A 15,821-nucleotide genomic window follows, 5' to 3' on the forward strand; every position below is an offset into this window, starting at 1 on the left:
GCCCCCAATTAAACCCTGTGCCACTCATAATGACCCTCTGAGATTGTCTGTCCAGTGAGTTCTCAGTCCACTTCACTGTCCACTCATCCAGTCTGCATTTCCTGATTTGGCCTATCAGGATATTGTGAGGGACTGTGTTGAAAGCCTYGCTGAAGACAGATACATTATAATACATACAATACATAATATTGAAAATTATATTCAATGCTCTTTTCTCATCCATYCAGGTAGTTGTTTCATCCTAGAAGGCAATCAGGTTGACCAAGCATGATTTACCTTTAATGAATCCATACTGTCTACTGCTGATTGCATGTTTTCCTTCCCATGGTTAGAGATGACATGCAGGATGAGCTGTTCCACCTTTCCAAGCATTGAGGTGAGGCTCACTGACCGGTGGCTCCCTGGGTCCTGTTCCTTGCCCTTTTTGAAGACTGGGGTGGCATTTGCTTTCTTCCAGTCTTCAGGATCACCGTTGATCACCATAACCTTTTAAAAATGATCATGAGTCCTTGCTATGGTATCCGCCTGCTCTCTCAGCACTCACAGATGCATCCTGACAGGTCCATGGACTGTGGATGTCCAGCTTACCCAGTGCTCCTTAACCATGGGAAGTCCTTCAACATTTCTTTACCCTGTTTTCCTGGGTCAGAGATTCCTGAGGGCTGGTCTAGTTGGTGAAGATGGAGGCAAAGATGGTGTTGGGTAACTCTGCCTTCTCTGCACCCTCTGTTAYCAAGGTCCTCCCTCTATTTGGTAATGGGCCCACATTATCATTCCTGTTCTAAGCTTTGTTTCACTCAGCRTCTCTGCAATTTTTTGCTCTTGTAAATACAAAACTCTTGTTARTCATAGAGGAAGGAGGAGAGAGGTAACTCATACCTTTTTCCYTTTCTGCACCTAAAATAGGATTGCTCAGTGTTAAGACCCTTCTGAGTGGTTCTTAACCGTGGCCCTGTGAAACATTCTCAGCTGTTTTATGTGCTGTCACTATCTGAAAGCCCCTGTCCATTTGTGCCTCCTACTGCACACAGGCTGCATTTGCAGAGATACATGTTTTAGATGAATACTGATTTTAAGGGCCTGTGGGCACTGAATTTCTTTGACAAAGCTCAGAACATGCAGTGATATTGCACTATTGYTGTATACTCTTTGTCAGATCAGTAGCAGGCTGTGAACATTTGGTTTCTGTGTAACTGGTATGACTGTCTTTCTTTAATGTAAATACAARCACCAAAATGCTTTTATTGGAACGTCTTCAATATACAAAGGACAAGAGGCCTTACCAGCTGTTATTCTGAGCATATTGCTGAGCTCAGTGTCTTGGCATCCCTCAGATTGCCAAGTGAAAAATGGGATTGAGAAGAAGAAACTGACATTTATTTAACCCTTCCAGGTCCTTTATTCCCTGTATGCAAAAATTTTCCCAACCTTATCTGAAAAAATGAACTAATCCTGTTTTCAAGCTGCAGCATGGACCATGAAATACCTGCTCATCTCTTCTCTGAGAATGGATCTTTGCTTGCCAAGTGACACCCTTCAGCACACAGCCAAAGTGCCCTTTCTGAGCTTGCTGTTTCTGTGGTCCCACCTCAGTGTGATGCTGAGGTCTGTGATATTCTGAGGCTTGCTGCATGTTCAAAAAACATGAAGAGAAATAAGTTTCTTTAGAAGAGACCTTGAAAAAAAGAGATTAATGCAGTGCTCTGAATTACCCACTTGAGAGGACTGTGGGTCCCATCTCTCCCTGACCCAAACAGAATTTAGGAAGCTCAGCCTGTGTCTTTTGCATTTAAAATTAGGAAAAGTGCATTGGTGCCTCGGGAAAGAGTCAATCCCCCCCCCCCAAAAGCACCCAAGTATTATAATACTATATCATCAGCAAATAGAGCTAATCAACAGAAATAATTCTGGTTGAAAATCAATGTCAAAGTCACACTGACTTCAACGGGGTCAGTATTTCATCCTATGTGATTTTAAACTAGCCACAAAATGGACAGTACTGTGCTACTGACATTGGAGCAATCATTTTATCCCTAATTCAGACAGTAAACCTTTCAGTTGCTAGTATGAGATGGACAGACTCATACAGAATAACCCTTCAAGGATAAACACCCTTTTTAAATCACTGAAGAATTTGTGTGGGACCTTAATCACTAGCACAGACTGGCAGGTCATTTTTTTGACACTTGCACACAATTTTGAAAATCAGCCAGAACTGACAGGTGCAAAGTTTCCGCACTCCTGTTATACACAATAATTCAGCATTTAATGGTTATATGTGTCCTTGTTATAGATGATATAGTTATAGATACAGATATAGATATATAAATAGATATATCTAGAAATGTTTTGGCAGTAACTGGTGCCCAATAATGGAGGACTATAGTACACGACTCTGCTTAAATAAAGCAGTGGAGAAAATTTAACGTATTTAGATTTTTAACAAGTTTAGTATGTTTGTCTCTCTGAATTTTCCTATAATGCTACATGGTTTAGCACCATTGGAAGATCTAAAAATGAGGAAAAATATTTAAAAAACTAATGAAGGTTTACCCCACTGTGTGGTAAAGCCATTCCTAAGAAAGCCTAATCTTGAAAATCTTTGCAAGCAAGCTACATTTATGAAATTCGGTCAGGAAGCATATAATTATATGTTGGATCACAGTCTAAATCAGCAATGTATAATACAGAGGTCATCCAGGAAAGGGCAGTTCTAAGCAAAGGTTTTCCAGGGAAATTCTCTGGTCCTCCAACCTTCACCTCTTCCTCAAACTTAYTCTTGTCCCCTGCAGAGTTATTGAGAGACCATGAATGACACTCTTCCCCTCATCCTCTATTTAATGAATCACTGAAAATTGTGTATTATTATTTTATTGACATTTTAACTTTTACATATCATAATTGCATGATCAACATTTTGCATGATTAATGAGAGAAATCAAAAAGATTGGTAAATGTTTGATTTTTTTTTTTTTTAGTACAAGCTACTGACCAAATTCCCCACACATATCTGAACATACTTGTTAATAACAGAATTAATAATCAGCAAAACAATTCAACTGAAAAAAATCCCCTACTTGTACCAGTACTTCTCACAAACAGTGAATTGTTGTCTGCATCCAAAACAAAGTCGTGGCAAAAACCCWTGTAAAATCCTAACAATGGGATCAAGGATGTTGGAAAATGCTGCTGACCTCACTGTAGAGCTCTTGCATACAAGTTCCTCTGATGAAAATATCATGGTATGGAAACCAGGTCCTCGCTGCCTTTGGGCACTTCTCTTAGGACAACAAATGACAGACTTTTGCTTTAATATTCTATCTCAGTTTCCCAGCCATTAAATTGGGTGAAATGACAATGCTTTATGTTGTTATTCAGAGCGTTTTTAAAGGGAAAATCAAGTCCATTCATTTCAAATATTATGTAGTYGTTACTGTTTCATACAGAGTAGATCGTACCGGACCTTGGTGCCAGAATTTCAAGTCCCTGTTTCTAGATATGACACTGAAAACATGTATATATTTTAATAAAACATKATTTTTGTTACACCAATGCCCCGTAGCATGTGCAATATGAATATTAAATCATGAAAATGACTACATTTTTTAATAACTTGGCAAAACAGAGAAAATAATAGAAAAATCTTTCATATTTGTCATAAACATGCCATTAACTCTACTTCATTAAACAGAAATTCATATTAGTTTCAACTGTGTTAAAAACATTTATCTATTCRCAGGGTTTTACTATTTTCTGTTCTAATCTAGTAAGTAATGTAATCATTATCCCAGGAACCATTGCATATCCTCTGATASAGTAAATCTAACTAAAGTTGGACAGGTTATGCTAAGGTCGTCTGTCAATTCTCTGAATATTTGATTCTTTTTAAAACAGAATTAAAGTAACTTGCATATTTGTATATGAAGTCCAGAAATTCAGTTGTTCAACTGATGTTAAAAATCTAAAATTCCCCCAAAGAAGATAAAATATTTTCATCAGATAAGATCTTTTTGTCAATAAACAGTGGTAACAAAGAGGAAACCTTTTTTTTCTAATTCCATGTTTTAAGATAAAACTGAAGGATTAAAGTAAGAACAATAAGCATGTTATCATCCTATTATTATGAAGTGTATCTCAGTAATGCTGAACCATAAGAAATAAATGACAGGAAAAATAATCTACTTAGTTGCAATAAGTGTCATACAATACKTTGTATAAAAATAAAAAARCATTCAGGATAGAAATCCCCAAATTATTAGTGTTATTATTATGCTAAATATCTAACAAATATCACTTGAAAAATGTAAGCTATTCACTAAATAAACCAAAATACACAAAGAAAAACAAAGGAGGATAAYATTTCATACAACTCTTAATTTTATTTATTTAATCTTGTCTCAGGCGCCTCTAATATTCAAGTGCTACACAATTACCAAAGTACAAAGAGCTGAAACAAAATTCAAAAACCTGATATCTAGCCAAGACAGCATCAATCAAACCTCCTATCAAAAGAAATCAATTGCTCAGAGGTACAAAGAATAGGAAAAAAGAGAATAGCAGGAATAATTACACYGTGGAGAGGGCAAAGAGTGGTCAAGAATAAGTCATTCCAAATCACAATGACTTTCACAATATTGTRGGTGTTCACAGTACTTTAGACACCAAACCCTGTGTAACGCTATAGCATCAGATTTCAAGCATAAATATGGCCAGTTCTCCAAGAACAGTGACAGGAGGGGACAGGATCCCCAAATAAAGTTAAGCAGAGATAACCTCCACCCACACAGTAAATGCTAGCACATTCTGTTTAGTATATTTACCTTTTAAGAATGGGACCATGAACATGGAATGAGGTCAGAAAAGGATTTCTTTTTTAAAAARCATGACACATATAATACATAGCCCAGATAATCTTCTCACAGACATTTGAGAAGTGACCATAAAGCGAATAAGCCTTGCAGCATAGCAGAGGTGAACAGCTTGTTGATCTCCAAAAGAGAAGCAAGTTTTCCATGAGCTGCAGCTTCCAGGTCAACGAGTTCTGCTCAGGGTCAAACTGTGACAAGGTAAAGWTTGGCAAAGGACAGAGAGAGATATCATAGTTCCTAACTTTAGCAGGGTCTCTAGAACAGAGACTGTGACATCAAAACAGGTAGCTGAGATACTTTCCTTTCTCAGAAAGGGATACTCAGAACAGCTAAAATTAGTCAAGTGACTAACATCAGTGACAAAGGTTAGCTAAAGTTCTACGCCTTCTTTAGGTTGAGGCGTGGAACTTCAAGTTAAGTCTCCCTGGGCTTTGGAAAGGCACTTTGACACCTAAGAATCCAAACTGCAAAAATTATTTTTGAACAATATTTTTTCCCAATGTTTTCCTCCATATCTTTTTCTCAGAAAATTTAATCAGATCTTTCCTTTCAATTAAGAGAAAAACATACCCCTATATAGTCATAAACATAGCAGACGACTCAAACCTACTTCTCACAGCAAAACACTGCAGCTAGTTTGGGTGAATGTATACCAGCAAATAAAAAAGATCAGGAACCAGTCTCTGGCTTGAGGCCACAAGGCCATCTGACTGACAGATTTTATACTCCTTAGGACTAGTCTCCTATAGAGAGATTTACCCTGYAGTCAGCATAAGAAGGGCATGAACTAAGAGTTAAGCAGTGTGGGTAGCAAGGATTAAGTGCTGAAGCCTGCTCTGCTGTTATCTTTTATTTAGAGTATTCTTCCCCACACTGCTCTGCAGAAGGAGCATTGTTTTCCCTCCCTAAGAAATTATACAAGAAAAAAACAACATTTGTAAAAAAGGATAACAGAATGTATTACACTGGTTGACAGAAATTGGGGAAAAAATATGCTTTTGGGACACAAACTTTTTTACATTTCTGTCACAGAAGCTTCAGTCTTGAATGCTAAATACACGTTGGAAGAAATTACTCTCGTTTTAACCTGTTTATAAGATATGCCTTACTGTGACAAGGAAAGGAAGGCAAAGCTAGGAATGTGGTTTTCCAGTCTGGTGACGCTGGGCTGCTTAGTGATTCCAGGTTCTGTTCCCCAAAAATATCTGTCATTCTGTCACATAAACCAACGATATTTGAATGCAAAACTCAACAATGTGTTCGCAAGCAGGGACAAGAAACACAGGACTCCTAAAATAGGTGTTCTAAACAGTCACAGTCAGTGGAGATGTTTGTAACTGCTGCTGTTCTAGTGACTAAAACCTCCCAGGAGGATGTGATGAAACAGAGATTGCCTATGTGGATGTTCTAGACACTAGTCATGGGAAAAAAAAGAACAATATTATTTTTCAGGGAGAAAGAGAAAAATTTCCCTTGTATTTTGTAGGCAACTTGACAGTACTGGAACAAAATCAGTATGAAAAGCCACTGTGTGGAGCCCCAGTGAAGCTTAAATAGAGAAAGGCTATGTTTCTGAAATGAAAAGGAATGYTCGGCAAGAACTAAGGCATCTTAGTGTGCCTCCTGCTGTTGTTGGAAAGTGACAAATCAAGGTGCCCAGTGAGAAACAAATCTTTCCAAGAGTGCTCTTTTGATCTAATTTCCTTCTGAGTCYCAGATTAGGTGCCTAAATCTATTCTTAGAAACAGCACTAAAGGTATAGTCACCCAGAGTGAAACATGTCTGTGCATCTGCAGTGGCACACACGGATCTGCATTCTACTGTAATCTCTGTTATCAGCTTAGACAAAATCATTGAGCAAATCACATTAATGTTGTCYCCTATCATTACCTAGTTTAGGTGTTATGACTACACATCACCACTGAGAGGACAGAAAAAAGTGAAGATTTGGCAGCCTGGGATGGCAGGCAGGCTTTCTTGAATTTAGATGCTAGTCACTGTGACTAAGTAACCTGAATAATGTCTAGCTTAATTCATCATTGACAAAATAGGGAATTGATACCTAGCTCTGCAAAGAGGTGCAAAGAAATGTATGATGATGAGGCAGACAAAAAGAGCTAAATCTGTGTCAAATACTATTATAATTTCATTAATGGCAGCTGGGTACTGACCATTAACCTCGTGCTTCTCCCAGTCTTTCCTTCACCACTCCACAGGTGACTAGGGGAGGGGACTATAGTTTCTAGTGGATTYCATCTAGGTTTCAACCCTATTTTGAGTCAAGTTTCAGGCTCTGAATCAGAAACCTAAAAATTACACCAGGACAAATATCTTTCTACGCCATTCCTCTAGCAGATGAAACAGGTGAGACACCTCATCAGTGAAAAATTAAAATTATGCAATGAGAAAGTGTTGTCCATATTAGCAGTGAGATATTGACTTTAGTCATGAGTGTGCACAAYGATTGTGCCAGAATTATTAAACAGAAAAAAAGTGGGAAAAAGTGTGTAAGATTTGTATATTCAAATAAGTTCAACTCCGGACCCTGATTTTCTAATTAACTCCTAAAAGTTTGTTGCCATCTTAAGTTTGATGTCCTGTCTAAATGCACAATCACACAAGCAAAGAAATAAATATTGAAGATGTTTAAATGACTGTAAAACAGTAAAAGGAAAAAAGCCCCAAYGACCATGAAGTCAAAACTTTGTTTTATCTTTCTTGGAATGGATCTGAAGAAGTACAGGGTTAAAAACAGTATCTCCAACACTACTGTGCATAGAAGACTGCTTAGATTGAACTGTCTAAGACATGGCTACAGTTGTGGCAATAATGACGTTCTAACCATCCAGGAATTCAATGTACAGGGTATTACCATATCCTTGGAAAAAAAGCCTTCACAAGGTTAGGACTGAGGTGAGTACATATGTTAATGCTCCCTGGATCCTTCACACAGGTAATCTGCACTGAGTACCTCTCTTAATATGAGTAACAGACCTTATTACTGATTTCATGACCTTCTGAGTAATACAAGTGTGCTATGGAAAGATACAGCCTTAAATTTAGTATTTGTATTTTGTTTCTTTTTTTTTCTTTTTTCTTTTCTTTTTTTTGCTAGAGGATTTTTATTTTGTTCAGCATAAAGCACTATCTTTAATCCTGAAAAGGGCTTGTTAAATGATTCTGCATTGTACCACAAAATTGTACCACTTATAAAGTGGGGTAATTTTCTTTTGCCCTTCTGGTAAATGGCTCTGGGGCTTGCAGAAGAAACAGGCACATTTATTTTAACTGTTGGATGCTAGTCTCTGCATGAAGTCATAGTAATTATATCTTTTACTATGCCTCTATTTAAGCACACAAYATATATGTATATAAATAAAATGGAATGTAAATCTGGCCTTTGAGTCTTGACTCTGGCATGTTGTATTACTTACTTTGTGTCAGCCCTGTGTAACATGATACAGATCTKCATTCTGGTATCACTGGTTCGGTCAGAATCACTGTTTGTTTTACCATCTTACAAAAGCAATAACTCTTGCAGCTGTCCAGATAGATACAAATCTCACCTGAAACATTCAGAATGAATCCTAAGATGGTTTGCTGGCACCCAGAGGGGAAACTGTAGTGCTCTTGTTCCTTTCTTCTACCACAGCCTGAACACTGAGAAAAACAATATTTACAATAGAGTGAGTTTCCAAACTGCCTAACTTTTCAGATGTGTGKTTTTTATATGTTAAATATGGTTCAGAAGATTAAAGTCTTCATTTTAGGCAAAGAAAGGAAATAATGTTTCCTGTCCCATTTGCCAAGCTAAGTGAACAACTGTTCCAGCACAATTAGAATTGTTAATTGATTTGAAAACATAGGGCTTTGAAGGTGGAAAACTGCTGACATTATTTCAATGGGGAAATGCACTCCTGAGAGAGAGCACTGCAGTACAATTTCTCTCCTTGTTTTGTTGAATATACATCTATAAAAACACTGTGAATCATGCAGTAAAAACTGCTGTGCTGATATCATAAATCTCTGATAATAAAAATTTCATTGTTGAAACAATAAAATAGACTTTTATTATAACACAGAGTATCCACCTAAACATTGTCCTTTTAGCTTCTTTGAGTTAAATGTATGCACAGTTTTACAGTCTATAAACAGATCTGGAATAAAAGTTAATAAATGTCAAAATTTGCATTTCAAAAAATTCTTGCTGCATTTTAGGGAAGATCAATCTATGAACCTTTCAACATTATGTCAAATGAAATGCTAATTGTACCTTTAGGAATTTCAGAGACAGTGACAAGAAACTAAATGCTCTGTTCCTTTGCATCAGCAAGTCGAGGATAATTGTATATCTACTCTTGTGAACTTCTAAGAAAAAAAGAGAAATGCTAAGGAAAAAGGGTTTTCTATTCTTTAACTCAGGAGGGTAAACTCCTTCAGCCATCCTTCATCAATCTACCTTCAAATAAATTGTGTTAACATGTTGACAATGGACAAATCACACAGAGCTACAGTTATTCATTTTATAATAGGTTTGTCAAATGAACTTCAACTAGAGATTTAAGAGTGAGAAACATTTCCAGCCAGGAACAACTGACTTCTTCTATCCAAGTTTCTAGAACCATTTGTAGCGTAAATTTCTTTTTTTTGGGAACAACTACCTTTCTCATCCCTCCTCAAATATTAGTAAAGTACTACTACTTGTAAAGGGCAAACCCACTRAATATATAAAGAAGACACATAAGAGGTTTTTTATATCCTCTCTAGACAAATGTGTAATRCATCCCTTGTTTTGTTTAGGAATCAATCTTAGCAGTTTATCTCTAAGCAGTACAAATTGTACGCCATAGTGGTAAGTGCAAGAACACACTCATGCAATAAGGAAAACATGCTGGGAAGTAGCACCTAATTCAGGTTTGCAGTGTTTTCCTTGGTATTATCCTAGCCTTGCTATATTGAATATATTTCCTACAGCTACACTGAGACTGTTGAAACATTCACTTACTGTGAGAAAATTGAGAGACAGAATAAACCCGGGGAAATGTTTATGCTCGTGCTAACCTATTCAGTCAGCTTTATCCTGCTCAGGCCTGGACTAGGCATCTTCTAACTCTTTAAATGCTTTCACAGCAAACAGTCTGTGGTTTCCAAAACAGAGACCAGTTTCATCCTGCCTCTCTGGCTTATGGTCTATATGCCCACATTTATGCATTTTAGGTTGTTCACCATAAAAACATCCCAAACTGTTTCATTTAGGAGTTATATAACTCACATGCACTTCTGAGCTAGAATTCATGTTGGAGAATCTACTTCTATTTGTATTGCTGCTATATATCTGAAAAGGAAGCTTCAGATCCTACAGCTGGGTATTTGAGTCAAATCTGTTTTCACTTAGGTCAAAGGCAATTTTGTCTTTGGTGTGAACAGGAATTAGGTGGAGTTCCTTTTATTTACAGACCCCCTAGAATACATGACAACTGATGTATTTTTAATTTACACTAAATAAATATGAAAATATGTGTTCAGAAGTGATAAACTGAAGTTATTTCAGCCCTGTGTGTCTCTCACTGCTACAACACAAGCTACTCACTGGTTCAAATTTGATATCATCAATTTTCTTTCAAGAATGCTAAACTCTATGCCATCTCCATGCTATATAATATATAACCAGATAATCAGGAAATATGGTAGACATGGACCTTACCTACCTAGTACTTTTTTAATATAGCAACTATTTCCAAATGTATGATTCTTCTCTTCTTCAGTAAAACTAATTCCCGACCCTGTGTTCTCATAAAATGGTATTCAGCTTCATGGTCACTATTGGTGTATTGGAACAAGAAACAGTACACATTAGAAATAAAAAAAATATAAGAAAAATACTTTAAAAAAAAAAGTTGTATAATCAGAATAATTTATTATATACTCTATGCAATGAATAAATATGTTATATAGAAAACAGCATTGTACTACCACTTTTTGGGATAAGTGTGTTTCAGCATGCCAGTCAAACTTTTACCCATAATTTCAAAATAAATTGAATGGATTTAGTCAATTCACTGGGGCCCTTTTTTCACCAGTATATCTTTCACAACTATAAAGTTTGCAATAAGGTAGATTTTTATACTTTTATTTTCATTTCACTTCATACCTAAATAAAATAAAAAGAACAGATAAGAAACAGACAGAACTTTCTTAACCACAGTGTTCATCTCTTTTTTTTTTTAAGAGTCAAAACTGCAGGCTAATAAAGACCATTTAAAATAAAAGGGACCATTACTCCTCAGTTTTATATGAGCTTACATGCTTTCATTGTGCAAAGTGTGTTATTAATTTAACATGCCAGATTCATAGGTTTCTGCAATATCAGGTTTGATGTATTCATTATCGGCACTCAGTACATTAATTCACGCTGAAGTCCGGTAAATCAAAATTATACCATCTGGCTTCCTGTTCTTAATGATGAATTTGATGTAGGGGTGATTAAGATTGTTAGGCTTTTGAATTTTAATGTAAAAATTAGGGGATTAAAAAGGCATTTAGAAATGACCAATAGTTAGAATAAACTTACTGACAGGATCTAATTTGTGTACTTGCTAGTAAAGCTCCATTTTAATTAGCAGCCACAGTCTTTCAGCACAAGCTCAAAGAGACAGAAGTTTAGTGATTAAGAAGATGAAGCTGTTAAATTGATAAATTGACCTTGAAATACTTGTAACTGTGGGGGATGGCCTAGTAGTTGTATGGTTGGTATGTTGTGCTACTACATGGGGGAAAGAGTTCCACAACTGACCCTGTAATTCTGCCTTTTTAGATGATTGACCATCTGGGGATGGGACAAATCACAGAGGTGACCCCCTCAACGTCTAAATTCAATTGCTCAATTTGTAAGCAAACAAATTCCATTATTATTCAGCACTTGCTGGCAGATAGCCTGAAATACCACCTCAGTTCTTCAACATCTTACTCACTACCTTTGCCAGACAGAGGTGCTAAAACAAGGTAGAAAAGATAATGGGGTTGAAACGACATCATAAGGTGAATGATGACCTGTCAGCTTCCATTGAGAGCAGAACAGTCAGGGACAAATTTGGCTCTCACTTGTCAGATGTTCTTGACAGTGTCCAAGCAGTCAAATCTTTGACAAGACAATTCYGTTGTATCTATGATATTTTATTAATCTCAAACAAAGACATTGCGTAGTGTTGCAGGGAAATTGCTAGAAATCTTTAACAAGACAGATAAAATATGTAAGGGAAAGATAGCTCTGCTTAGGGTGTTCGAGCTTGTTAGAGCTGCATGACATCACGTGGAATCATATTAGGGCCAGCAAGCTAAGGCAACTCAAATTCATACACATGCTATAATTGAAATAATAATAATAAAAGCTATTGCTCCCATGTTTTGGCAAAGTCCCAGTTATTTGTACYGTCTCAGAGAAATGTGATATGTTATATCTCACCCTCCCATTAAAATTCCTGAAGGTAGTCACTAATATTGGTACACTGTGGCAGGTATAACTTACAAGAGAAAACGAGTACATTTGTACATATCAACAGTTTGAAGGATTCTTATTCCTTGGCAAGTCAGAGAATATTTTAAGTCTTATATTTTAGAGGAAATCGAATCTTGACTAACCACTGCAATTTATGTCATTTTAAATAAGATATATTTGAATAAGTATATTTTTCATGCCCTAAAAAGACTGATGTCTTCTTTTATAAGCTCATCCTGTGACACACTTGAGTAGGTAGGTATATTGATTTTTTTCTTTTTCTGATGGCAATGAAGTGTAAATGGAAAATATCAGACTTGGCAATCACTTAAACCATGTGAAAATTTCAGAGTGAAGGCTATTAGAGTCACTTTGTGATCTCCCTAGATGACCAAGGAAAAAAACATTTCTACATTTCTTCAGATCCTTTGTGTGACAGCTAAGGAGAATAACATTTTTTCTAATATGCCAGTTTTAGTCTCTAGTTGAGAATAACCTCAGTGCTTTCTTATGTCACTAGCTGAGAGAAGATGAAAGACCCAGCCTTGTGTAAATGGCTTTGTCTAACCATCAGTCTTTAGCTCTGCATGGCAGCTGTACTATTGACATTAGCTTGTGCACTGGGTGAAATTGAAGTGAGTTAAATGTGACCTTGGCTTAGTTGTTGAAGTAGAAATGAACTCTACTGGGAGTGAAAAAAAATAAGACCAGTTTCTCTAACTTCATTTTTTCTTTAATGAGTTTAACAGCACTCTTAGGATTTGATACATTTTATAAAAAAGCTTTTATTTCCTTTTCTATTATACAGTGAGTAATCACCATTAGTAAGGTTAGCTTGCCCTTTTAGTATAAAATCCTGATTTTAGGTGTTTATATCCCAATTACTATAAAAAGCAGATCTCTGTCAGAAAAAAATCCACTGTCTTTTCTCTATGTTGTCTGCTGTACCATTTCCCAAAAACCTGTTACCACACTTATTAATTATAGCTGAAGCACTAAAAAAGCTGCCAAATGTTCAGTGTTTCTAGTGACTTTGCATTGTCTTTAGGTTAAATTGAAATTCACKGTAGCACTTGCTGGTAAATCATGTGCTCAGTATGAGAAACATGCAGATAAGGGAGGCTGGTTTGGAGTCAACCCCGTTTTTTTTTCATTTTGTCTATATTCTGTATTTCTTTCATGTGTACATGACACATGAGMTATCTGAGGATGGGCACAAGAACCGGGAACAGCTAGTCACATTCTCATCCAGATCTTCAGCTCTTGTATAGGGTTTTAACCGGGGATCATAGAATCATAAAATAATTTGGGTTATAAGGGACCTTAAGGATCATCTTGTTTTAGCTCCCCTGCCATGGGCAGGATTACCAGCCACTGGACCGGGTTGTTTTGGGCCCCATCCAAACAGGCATTGAGCACTTACAGGGATAAGGCATCCACAAATTCCCTGGGCAACCTATTCCTCTGCCTCACCACCCTTACCTGAATTTTCTCCTAACATCTAAATGAAATCTCTCTTCTTTTAGYTTAAAAATATTTCACCTTGTCTGTTCACTATTTGCACACATAAAAAGTCAACCTCCTTTTTTATAAGCCCCCTTTAAGTGCTGGAAAAGCACAATGAGGTCCTCTGAGAATCTTCTCATCTCCATCCTGAGCAACCAGAGCCCTCTGAGCCCGTCCTTTGGGAGATTTGGTCCAGTACTCTTTATGACCATGCTCTGTACCCACACAACATGATCCACAGACAGATCCATGTCTTTCTTATGCTGAGGACCTCGAGCTGGACACAGTACTCCTGRTGAGGTCTCAGGAGGGCAGAGTAGAGGGGRAGAATCACTGCYGARGATTGCAAGCACACATTGCCATCTTTTYACCCAACAGGGCTGCCATCAATGTACTCAWGTCTRRGATTGCCYCAGTCCTGGKGCAGAAYYTTKCACTTGGACTTGTTGAATYTTRTTAGRTTCTCATGGACWCRYWTTTCAAGTCTGCCCMGGTCCCTTTGGATGGCATGCCTTCCTTCTGTKGTGTSAACTGCACSAYTCAGCTTCGTGTTATTTGCAAACTTGCTGAGGGCTCACTCAGTCTTGTTATCTCAGTCACTGATAAAGATTTTAAATAGCAATTACTCCAGGACAGGGCCCTGAGTAGCATCATTTGCCATTGGCCTTCCTCCCAGACATGGAGCCATTGACCAGATCTCTCTGGGAGTGTCCATCTAGCCATTTTCTTTTCCACTGGACAGTCCACCCTTCAAGCCCATGTGTGTCCAATTTAGAGCCAGAGATGTTGTGTGAGAGTGTGTCAAAGTTCTTTTGGAAACCTAAGTAGATGACATCAGTCGGTCTTCCCTCGCTGACCATTGCAGTCATTCTGTCACAGAGGGCTACCAGGCTGAGCAGGCACAATTTGCCCTTTGTGAAGCCATGCTGGTTGTCTTGGGTCACATCCTTGCCTTGTATGCCCCCTAACACAGCTTCCATTAGAATATGTTCCATGGTCTTCCCAGAAGCAGATGTAAGGTATATCTGTCTATAATTCCCTGGAGGTTCTTTATCATGTTTTTAAAAATAAGTGTGAAGTTTCTCTTTTACAGATCACTGAGGTTTTCACCTGACCACCATGACTTTTCAAAGAGGATGGAGCATGACTTCGAATCCCACGAGTCAGCTCCCTCAGGATCCTGGGGTCATCAGGCACCCGAGACTTGTCCCTATTGAGTTTCACCAGATGTACTTGAACCTGCTCTTTGTTCACAGAGGGAGGGATTTGGTTCCCCTACTCCCCACCTGGAGGTTCAGGGACTTGAGTCAAGGGCAGCCTGACTGCCTCTGAAGACTGAGATGAATAATTTGCTGAGTACTTTGGTTTTCTCCATATCCATTGTCACTAGGGATGTTCTGGGATTTGTACATCAGATACTTGCACCAGTCCACAAGACAATCTCAGTGAAATCAAACACAAGTGCAAACCTCACATTCACTCTCRGGGCAAAAAACTAAACATATTTTATAGAAAAGGATTTCACAAGAAACTGCATAAGTTACAAGTGAACTAGAAGATGAGCCATTCTGAGGGTCTGTGACTCCAGAACCATAACAGGAGAAAGGAAACCTGAAATGCTCAAAGAAAAGAAGAGACACAGAAAAAGAAATATTTCCCTACCTTGCTTGCCTGCTGTTGAGATACCTCAGCTCTGCTGCTCAGACTGAAGACTGGGTGCTCAAATCTTTGATAACCTAGTCTTGGGTTCAGCAGCCTCAAAACTGTGCATATCCCTGGATGAAGAAAAACTTGTTCTTAGTCGAAGACCTACAGCAAAAATACAATGATAACATTCTGGGCAGATTAGGCATKGAGTTGGATGCAGCCATTTATAAAAAGACTATCCATTTCTTCTGGGCATTCGGGCAAGTATTTTTTTCCTGGAAGGTGAATTGTAGTGAACTTACATT

The 15,821-nt window shown here is 37.6% G+C and overlaps 1 long non-coding RNA gene across 1 annotated transcript; it reads right to left on the bottom strand.

Moving 5' to 3' along the window:
* Positions 1–4,400: 4,400 nt before the first annotated feature.
* LOC130573770 (uncharacterized) lies at positions 4,401–10,684 on the bottom strand. The gene is made up of 3 exons (XR_008965358.1): positions 10,577–10,684; positions 8,435–8,528; positions 4,401–5,056 (listed from the first exon to the last, which is right to left on the bottom strand). It is a non-coding gene; the product is annotated as an uncharacterized LOC130573770 (long non-coding RNA).
* Positions 10,685–15,821: the final 5,137 nt, after the last annotated feature.

Source organism: Malurus melanocephalus, unplaced genomic scaffold (genome assembly GCF_030028575.1).
Source record: "Malurus melanocephalus ecotype Western Australia unplaced genomic scaffold, MMel_1.1 scaffold_66, whole genome shotgun sequence".
NCBI classification, from domain to species: Eukaryota; Metazoa; Chordata; class Aves; order Passeriformes; family Maluridae; genus Malurus; species Malurus melanocephalus.